The sequence below is a fragment of the Gossypium raimondii genome, chromosome 2 (genome assembly GCF_025698545.1).
Source record: "Gossypium raimondii isolate GPD5lz chromosome 2, ASM2569854v1, whole genome shotgun sequence".
Taxonomy (NCBI): Eukaryota; Viridiplantae; Streptophyta; class Magnoliopsida; order Malvales; family Malvaceae; genus Gossypium; species Gossypium raimondii.
In genome coordinates this window covers 17,717,163-17,728,209 of record NC_068566.1, presented here as the reverse complement: position 1 = coordinate 17,728,209, position 11,047 = coordinate 17,717,163, and the positions used below count along the sequence as shown (strand labels likewise).

General features: G+C 33.4%; 1 long non-coding RNA gene across 2 annotated transcripts; it reads left to right on the top strand.

Moving 5' to 3' along the window:
- Positions 1–6,947: 6,947 nt before the first annotated feature.
- Positions 6,948–10,500, top strand: LOC128035997 (uncharacterized). Of its 2 annotated transcripts, XR_008192734.1 has the most exons (4): positions 6,948–7,135; positions 7,240–9,210; positions 9,287–9,371; positions 9,469–10,500. It is a non-coding gene; the product is annotated as an uncharacterized LOC128035997 (long non-coding RNA). The 2 variants fall into 2 exon arrangements; XR_008192733.1 differs by having other exon boundaries at positions 6,948–9,210.
- The last annotated feature ends 547 nt before the right edge of the window (positions 10,501–11,047 follow it).

Sequence of the window (11,047 nt, the reverse complement as noted above, 5' to 3'; positions counted from 1 at the left end):
GCCAATGCCTACGCTATTAGAGCTCGTGAGGAAGCTTTTGTTCCAGATGTTAGTACTAGTACATTCTCTCTTTTTATATTGAAGTATATGCATTGATTGACCCTGGGTCAACTAATTCTTATATATGCACTACATTAGTCAACAAAAAGAATATACTTGTTGAGTCAACCGATTACACTGTCAGGGTAACAAATCTGTTGGGTCAATGTGTCTTAATTAATTAGATTTGTAGAATGTGTCCACTAAAAGTCTAGGGTTATGATTTTCCTATTGATTTGATGCTATTACCATTTTATGAAGTTGATCTCATTTAAGGTATGGATTGGTTGATCGAGCATGATGCGATAATGAACTATTGACAGAAATAGATTACCCTAAAATGTCAGAGTAATGAACTTGTTTGTGTTGAAACTTGTGTACCAGATTGTGCAATGAACATAATTTCAGTGTTGTCGACTCAGAAATTGATTAGAAGAGGTTGTGAAGCGTATCTAGCATATATTCTTGATTCATGGGTGTTAGAATAAAAAATCAATCAGGTACCATTAGTTAAAGAATTTATTGATGTGTTTTTTAAAGAATTACTAGGGTTAACGCCAGTCAAAGAAGTTGAATTCATAATAGAACTTGTATCTGAAACAACGATATCTCCATATAGAATGAATCCTACTGAGTAAAAGAGTTGAAAGCTCAGTTATAGGAATTGTTAGATTACGGTTTTATTCAACCGAGTCTGTCGCCTTGGGGTGTACTAGTGTTATTTGTGAAAAAGAAAGATGGGTCGATGATATTGTGTATAGAATATCGGTAATTAAACTAAGTTATGATAAATAAAAAATACCCATTACCTCAGATCGACAATTGATTTAATCAGTTGAAAGGAGGTACTGTGTTTTCAAAAATTGATCTAAGATCCTGTTATTATCAGTTGCGAGTTAAAGAGTTAGAGTACTGAAAACTGCATTTAGAACTCTTTACGACCATTATGATTTTTTAGTAATGTCATTTGGTTTGACTAATGCCCCTATTGCATTTATGGATTTAATGAATCAGGTATGTCATCCTTATTTGGATCAATTTGTTGTGGCGTTTATAGACGATATTTTGATATACTCGTTAAACGAGTCAGATCATGCCGAGCATTTCAGAATTGTATTGCATACTTTACGCAAAAAATAATTATATGCTAAATTTAGCAAATGTGAGTTCTGGCTTCGGAAAGTTGGATTTCTGGATCATGTAATTTCAGCTGATGGCATCTGAGTGGACATGAATAAAATATCGACAATTGTTGATTGGAAAGTTCTAAAGAATGTTTCTGTGTTATGTAGCATTCTGGGCTTAGCCGAGTATTACTGGTGATTTATTAAAAACTTTTTAATCATAGCATCTCTCATGACGAAGTTGTTGCAGAAAGTTGTTAGCTTCGTTTTCTCCGATAAGTGTTAGGAAAGCTTCGAACAATTAAAGAACATGTTAATTGAAGCTCCAGTTCTAACTCAGCCTAAAACGGGGAAAGAGTTTATTATTTTTAGTTATATGTTGCTTTATGGTCTGGATTGTGTTCTGATGCAGAATGGGAAAGTAATTGCCTATGTCTTACGATAGTTAAAGCTTCATAAGAGAAACTACCCAACACATAGTTTAGAGTTGGTCGCGGTTGTTCTTACTTTGAAAATATGGCGACACTATTTATACGGTGAGAAATGTCATGTTTCACTAACCACAAAAACCTGAAATATCTGATGACTCAGAAAATTTGAACTTGCGACAGCGTAAATGGCTTGAATTACTAAAAGATGATGACTTAGTGTTTGGTTACCATCGTAGGAAAGCTAATGTGGTAGTCGATGCTTTGAGTCATAAATCTATGTTTTCTTTGATAGCTATGAATGCCAGCTTGATGATAGAAATTGATGGTTCTATTCTAGCTGAGTTGAAAGTGAAGTTGGTGTTCTTATCGAAAATTCAGGAACTTCAAAAAAATGATCCAGAATTATTGGCGATGCAGGATCTAGGGAAAAGTGATCAGACGACTGATTTCTATAACGGAATCAATGATTTTCTGTACTTCCAAGATCAATTATGTGTGTCGAATGATTCAGGGCTGAAACGAGAATTGTTAAATAAAGCTTACAATAGTTTTCATACGATTCATCCTGGAAGCAATAACATGTATAACAATCTGAAACAACGTTACTGTGACCAAGAATGAAACGTGAAATATCAGAGTTCGTATCTAGATGCTTGATATGCAAGCAAGTGGAAGTCGAACATCAAGTTCCATCAAGTTTGTTACAACCTGTGACGATTCCTGAGTGGAAATGGGAATGTGTCACCATTGATTTTGTTTCAGGGTTGCTGATGACACCGAAAAGAAAAGACTCGATCTAGTTTATAGTAGACAAATTGATGAAATCTGCTCATTTTATACCTGTTAAAGCTGATTATTCACTTGAAAAATTAGCTAAATTGTATGATTCAGAAATTGTTAGACTACACGATGTGCCTCTGCCGATTGTCTTTGATCATGATCCGAGGTTTACCTCTAGATTTTGGGGTATGTTGCATGAGGCTTTGGGCTCCAAATTTAATTTTAGTACCACTTTTCATTCGCAAACAAATGGCCATTATGAATGAGTGATTCAGATTTTGAAAGATATGTTACGGTGTTATGTTATTGAGTTTGAAGGTAGTTTGGAAAATTATTTGTTGCTTACAATAACAGCTATTAGTCAAGTATAAAAATGGCATCGTATGAGGCTTTATACAGGCATAAATTTAGAAGTCTGTTATACTGGTCTGAATTAAGTGAAAGAAAGTTAGCAGGTGTTGATCTGGTTTGAGAAACTAAAGATAAAGTTAGAATTGTCGGGATAATCTAAAAGTTGCATCCAATCATTAGAAATCTTATGTTGATCTAAACTGTAAAGGTATTGTTTAGCATTACCTCCAGAACTTGATAGAATTCACAATGGTTTTTACGTTTCGATGCTTCGTCGCTATCGTTCTAATCCTTCACATGTATTATCTTCAGATGAAATTAAGCTACCGCCTGATCTGATCTACAGTGAAGAACCAATTACAATTTTGGCTCAAGAATTATAAGAATTACGGAATAAACGTGTACAGTTGGTTAAAATATTGTGGCATCGACACGGAGCTGGGGAAGCTACATGGGAAACGGAAGAGTCTATGAGATCACAATACTCGAACCTATTTTCAGGTAAGAAATTCGAGGACGAAATTTTTAAGGATAGAAGAGTTGTAACATCTCGCTTTTCAGTGGTACCAGAAACGGTGGTTTCGGAACCCCAATTTCGATAATCAAGTCAATAAATATTATAAATTTATAATATTTATGAGCCTAATATAGAGTTAAATTAAATTTCGGTATGATAATTTTAGCAATTGAATAGTTAATTAAAGAAAAGAACTAAATCGTAAAGATATAAAATTTAATCACTATTAAATTTTATTGGTTCAATGAATTTTTAGTAAATGTGGGAGGTTTTAAAAGGAAAATATACCATTTTGTTAAGTTGGATGGTTAGTAAATGTACTTTATGCATTTTATACATTAATTTAAAGTTAAAACAAATATAATAAAGTAAAACGTAAAAAAATAATTAAGTTATCATCTTCTTTATTTGTTTCCATCGAAAAATAAAACTTAAAAACACCATTGAAGAGTTTTGAAGTTTGGCTAAACAAAAGCATTTGCATGTAAGTGATTTCTTTGTCCATTTCTCGTAAATTTTATGTTTTTGATATTGTTTTAGCTTAATCTAGCAAACTCGGAGACTATTTCGTGAAAATTTTGTCGATTATGAAACTTACAATTAATGAATCTTAGTAGTTCATGGGGTTATTTGATGAATTTATGAACTTGATTGCTAAATGGGACTATTTTGTAAAAAAATTAATAGGTCATATGCATAAAATGAGCATATTAATGTATTTGGAATTGATAAATTGTATTTAAATATTATATAGATCGAGAATTGAACCGTATAGTAGATAATTGAGAGAAAGGAAAATTGCATATTAGTCTTTACGGGTCAACCGTTAGCCGAATTAATATGTAAGTTCATAGTATAGATATATATATACTTATATTTGGTACTGTCATGATTTTGTTAATTGAATTGTGGTTGAAATGTTAATATCGACTTGAGATTATTATTTGTTCCAATTAGGTAAAAGGAGAGTAAGACTTATTCGTAAAGTAATGAATATATACAAAACATGAGTTGTGTTTTCAAAAAGAACCTAATTGATTTTCAGCACATGTATGGACATTCTGGAAGTGCCTTTGAATTATAAATGTTATGAAATCTATTACATACCCTTTTGAATGTAGTAAACGATTAGGATACGATTGGCATGCCAATAGGGTTAGAATGCGCACTTGTATAGTATTGCACTTCGATGCCTCTATTTGCACTACGGTGCCTCTGAATAGCTTTACAATGCTCTCTAGTGTGGTGTAGTTACCCGAGTATCCGAGTTATGTTACTATTGCTCATCGGGCTAGATAGAAATGAGATTAAATATAAAATAGATGAATGGAACTAAATTAATATATATATATATAAATGATTTCCTGATTGTGTAAACATGATATATCTTAACAAAATGTAAATAAGAATAGATAAATGGCATGGTACTAATTGAATTTACAGTGAATATAATTAATATGATGATTTGATCTTATACAAATCTCACCTATTTTGGGAATTGAATGTCAGGTTGCTTTAAGTTAAGTTATTAAATTCAATTACTTGATTGAGGTAAGTTGATTTAGTTTAGCTATGGACTTACTAAGTTATATAAGCTTACTTTGTTTATTTTTCTATTTTCTGTAGTTAACGTTTCGCAGAACTAGTCGAACGAATCAACTTCAAAGCTTACACTACCAAACTTTTGTCTCGGTAGATTTTGACTCGTTATTTCAGTTTTGTGGCATGTATATATGGCATTTTGAGTTTATGAATTTGATGTTCTAGTTGGAATTGTAATGTGTCTAAAATTGGAATGTAATGTTTGGTTTATGCTTTAGTTGATGATATGAATTGTTGAATTAGATTGGATGTGATGGTGCCTTATGGCATATTGGCTAGAACTAGGAACTTGTGTTATATATGCAAATGTTTGATGTGTTTTGAGTTGTTTAAATGTATGATCTTGGTAAGGTTTAGTGCATAAGTTATATGGATGATATGGGGTCTATTGGGAGATTGTTTGATTGGTTGAATGAATGCATTTTTTATTGATTCTTTAAGGTGCCATTGAGGGCATATTGGTATAGTTGAATGTGATAAACTTTGGTATATTAGTTGAGTATGCTTTAATGACAAATAGTTGAATACATGAAATCTTGATTATTAGTATGTATGTTTATGAATGATGATTTCAGGTCCTTATTTGTTTCTAAAGAGTATCATTCGAGTTTTAGATGGTTTGGGCATGAATTAGACATTTTAAAGATGGAATTTTACCATTTCTAAACTTAAGTATCGATATTTTTACATTTGGTATTGATACTTGATCATATGAACAGCTTTTAAAACAATCAAAATGCTAAAATGATATCGATTTTTATGAGAGTATCGATACTTTTCTTAAAATATCTACACTATGTAATAAATATCGATACCCTTATTTTGCCTAATAACCAAAACTGAATTTTGGTATTGTTATGTAGACATGGTATCGATACCATCAATTAAATATTGATACAAAATTTTAAACTTTAAAACTTTGAAAATTTTGCAAATCAATCTTACATATTACTTGAATTTGACCATTAAGTCCTTGTATACTTCAATATATTTTGTTACAATGTGTTTGAATTATATTGTATAAATTTCTTATATGACTGTGATTGTTGCATGTAGCATCCTTTTATTCAGGTTCGGTGACTGGATTGGATAAGGGGTGTTACATGTCTCGCAAAAAGAATAATAATTCTTCAAGAAAAAGTTTATTCCTATAAATATCACAAACCAACTCAGTTTTCAAAATTTTAATTTACATTGTGACTAAAAACCGTTTTTTAAATTGGATTTTTCCAACACCAACTTCCTTGATCAAAGTGATTTGATAAATTTGATCTGGTTCGATCCGATCCGATCCGATTTTCTAAATAAGTTTCTAGAATAGATTTTGTTTTCATTGATTGGCTTAATATAATCCAAAATCTCAATTAAGCCCCAAAATATATTTCAATAAATTTCCAATATTCCAAATATAGCAAACTGTTGTATTGTCACTATGGGGAAAAAGTGAAAACTTCCTCAAACACATAGAGACTTCAATATCTAATTGTCTGCGAGGGTGATTTAGACCCCTAGCATTCCAAGAACGAATCATTTGCCCCTATCTGAGGGTTGGATAACTCACTTAGGCCTCGACCCATCTCCTATTACTCCAATATCTTCATTATATCCTGATCTTCTCTTGGATGGACCACCATCAGTAGTTACTACCGCTGCCTTGTTCTTCTCCTATTACTCTAATATCTTCAGTATATCCTGATCCGCTCTTGGATGGACCACCATCAGTACTTATTACTGCTGCCGTTTTCTTCTCAGGTTTAGGTACCACCATAGTTTTGTTCTTAGAAATCACTTGTGGTTTACCTTCCATTATGGTGAGCTTTCTTTTTCTAGGTTACATGTGGTTCAGAAGTTTCTTCGACTGTTTCACAAATATATGTTTGAATTATATTTATAAAATGTAAAAGAAAATAAGTATTCTTGTTTGCAATATTAAAAAAAAAAAAGCTTAAATGAAAAATTAGCCCTTGAATTATAATATTTCTTTATTTAAATATTAATTTATTTTTCAAAAGTTTTAATCCAACCGTCTACTTTGGTTAAAAGAATTTCTGTCAGCCAATTAAATTAGGATAGGTGGAACAAATTAACAAAAATTAATTTTCTTTTTCTTCCATCTCCCCCTCTTCCCTCGTTTTTCCTTTCATCTTCTTTTTCCTCCTCTCATTTAATCACCAGCTTCAATACAAAACAACCACACCATCATTATATATTTTGTCCATCGACAGAAATATACAAATTCAAGAACACTCTCAGAAAAGAAAAGAAGAGAACACCCCTCAACATGAATGCTGGTAAATTTAAAAAAAAATACGCATTCAAGCCCTTTTGTAGGTTAAAGAGAGCTATGTTCAAGAATGCTTATGTTGGTTCTATCTCTTCTCATTCCTTGAAGCAGATTCGTCCATGGAAGTCTTCTTTGTAGTCGCTTTCAATGCTTTTTTTATTGGATTAATGCAAAACTGCAGTTGTTGTTGATGCTCATCACTGCTACTATTCGAGTCTTCCTCTCTGGTAATAAACAAAACATTGTTTCTCGCCCACCAACTGTTGTAATATCAGCTTTTAGTGTCTTTAAGGTAAAACTTTCAGTGTCTTGATTAGCTCAGGCAAAAGGTCGATTCTATCTTCACAGTAAAATGAAAGATAACCATTTTATTATTTTCAATTACTTTGTATCAAGATATATAAACTCATAAAAACATAGTTACAACTAAAATGTTATTTAATTAACGTGCATGGCATTAGGTAACTCTTGCTAGTTAGGATTAAGCTTGCTCCCGCATTACAAGAAATAATCAAAATGAGAAAAAAAAATGTATAAAACGTGAAAGTAGCTAAAAGTGTAGGCTGTTGTTAATGGTGTGGGGTTCATTTTTGTCTCTCTTTATTTCTTTTCATTCCCTACTTAATTTGATTGATGATCTGGTAACAAAATTTCGTGGAATCTTTTCAACTGCTCCTTGATTTTTCTTCTTTTTAGAAGAAGAAGAGATGGGGAGAGGAGAGACGGAAGAATAGGAAATAAAAGCAATTCTAATTAAATTTTTGACCATTTTACCAATAAAGGCCCATTTCTAACTTTATTTACAGAAATGAGCTAATTTTTACATTATTTATCGGAAATGGCCGAAATCTGTAAAACACGTCTACGTAGGAGTGTTTTAGGGGGATACTTCAGCAAGTTTTAGGGGGATACTTCAGCAAATTGCATCCCTGAGGGAGCGATTTTGCCATGTCAGCATAAAATGCGTTGACGTGGACGCGATTTGCTCTGTGTTTTTTTCCCAATGGTCATTTAAAAATTTGACCATTGGGGGTCCAACGATCAAAAAAGAAACTATAAAACCCCCCTCATATTTTCTTCACACAACATTTCTTCCAAATTTCTCAAAAAATCTCTCAAATTTTTCCCTAAATTTCTCAAAACTCTCTTTAATTAAATTATTTCCTTTAATTATTTTTTAAATTAGTATTATTTTTTTTATAATTTCAAAAATATTTGATCGTGTTAGCAATGGCCGGGGAATTAATTCGTCTCGATTATAAACATATCTCCGTCGACCAAATGAAAATGGTAAGGGTTAATTTTAATTTTTTAATATTTTTTTATTTATGTAATTTTAATTAATTTTTATTTTATAATTTTTTATAACAGTCTATAGATCAGGTGTTACAATGTTATATTCGTAATATGTCTGGTTCTCCATCACCGTTGATAGAAAATTACTTGAGGGAAGCGGGTTTTTGGCACGTGGCCAAATAGGTCGGGGTGCAAGTAGGACTTGAAACTCATCAGCGCGTTAATAAAGAGGTGGAGACTTGGGATTCACACATTTCATCTTTCATGCGGAGAGTGTATCATCACTTTGGAGGACATGCAGTTACAATTGGGATTGCCGGTGGATAGGTCCTCACTCACCGGGTCCGTTCAATTTGCTGATTGGGAAGCCATATGCTACGATCTTTTTGGTGCAATTCCGGATAATATTTATGGAGGTCGAATCGAGATGGGCTAGTTACTAGACACATTTCCGGAGCCGGGGAATGATTCGACTGAAATAGAAAGAATAAGATATGCTCGGGCATACATCCTTGACATTATTAGAGGTTATCTGATGTCGAACTTGTCATGAAACCTCGTACATCTGAGGTGGCTGCTGAAACTCATTGATTTTAGAGCAGTTGACGAACTTAGTTAGGGGTTTACCATGTTGGCAACATTGTACCGGGAAATGTGTGGGGCGACGCCACCTAATAAAGCAAATATCAAAGGTTGCCTATCACTACAACAATCATGGGCTCGGTTTTCTTTTTCATTTTTACGTCCTCGAGTGAACCACCCATATACATTCTCACTCATAACAAGGTAAAATTTATATTAGATTTTACAATTATTACATAGATTTAAAATATAATTTTATGCTAAAATTTTATTTAATTAGGTGAAACCATTCGACGAGTTATGTTGAAATACCTACTACTCTTCAAAATATACGACTTTTATTAGACCAACGGTCAGAAGCGCATGTAAGTATTAAATAAAATATATAGAGAGAATATAGTCATTTCATATTTAGTATTTAGTATTATGTATATAACTAATTATTTTATCACGTTCATATAGTTTCAATGGACACCATACAAGGATTCGACAATTTGGGCTGTAATTCTGAATGAATTCTTTCAAACTCCGAACATTTGGCATGTTAGAGTCCCATTGGTCAACTATGCTACTATCGAGATGCACCAAATGAATAGATTGTTGCTGCAATTTGGATTTCGACAACCGATTCCCGTGGCACTTGATGTGCTCAATGATGAGCACAAAATCGACTTACGACAATCGAATACAAATTGGCCAGTATTCTTCTCAGAATATATCAAAATTTGGGAAAATCAGTATGATCATATACCTACTCGTGAACCGATCATCGTTCCAAAGTTAGCGTGTGCGCCGGATACATGTCATGGTTTAGGATCTATGGCAAGCTATATTTGCTATCAGAAGAGCAAAGGCGTCGGCAAATCCATGTCGAAAGGAAATGACGGGGCCCTTTAAATCAAAGAAGAAGGGATGACGGCACGGGCCCATCAACAGCGCCCACACAATCACCAGGCCCAACACCTCAAGCGACGACACCTACACCACAGCCCCTTCAGATTATGCCAGGTGCATATCCTAGCCCTTATATGTATCCTAACCCTTATATGTTTCCTTTTCCCAATCCTATGCCACGTTGGAATGCATGGCCCGGTAGATCTCCTTTCTCGATGACTCTGACTCAACCGATGGTATATAGGCCATCGTCGTAGGAGGGATCGCACGAGACACTGTCGGGGAGCTCATCTCATTACCAATCCCCATCGCCTTATGGGATTCAAACACCTTCGCCGTGGGTGATGCAAACACCTCCGTATTCTTTATTCTATTAAGGTGGTTCATCCTCCCAACACCCACAACCAAAACAGCCACAACCCCCACCGGAGCAACCACAACCCCCGTCGGAAGCTGAACCAAGGAGGAATCTAGTGCGTAACCGTCGACCGCTCCCATGTGACACTAATTCCGACCGGCACATACATTGATTTTTTTAATATATTTGTACAAACTATTTTTATATTGCTTCATTTAATAAAATAAAAGTTGTTTTGAATATTTTAATAGTAAACTCTTATTGTCAATATAATTTTTTTCTAAACACTTAACCTAAACACAAAATTATTTAAAAAAACTAAACCCTAATTTAATTAATTTTCTTAAAAACTCTAAACCCTTATTTATTTTTTAAAATTCTTCAACCCTAAATTATTTTAACAAAACTCTAGCACTACAACCCTAAAACCCTAAACCCACAAACCCTAAGGACTAAACATGCAAATAGCCTTAACCGTAACCCTAATTTAATTTATTTAAAGCCCCTAAAACCTAATTTAATTAATTGTTTAAAGAAAACTCTAAACTCTTATTTATTTTTAAAATTCTTAAATCCTAAATAAATAAAACCCTAAATTATTTTAACAAAACCCTAGCACTACAACCTTAAAACCCTAAATCCTAAACCCTAAGGACTAAACATGCAAATAGCCCTAATCCTAGAAAAACACGGAGCAAATCGCGTCCCTGAGGGAGTGATTTTGCCATGTCAGCAAAGCACATCCAGGCCAGTGCGTTTTATGCTAACATGGCAAAATCACTCCCTCAG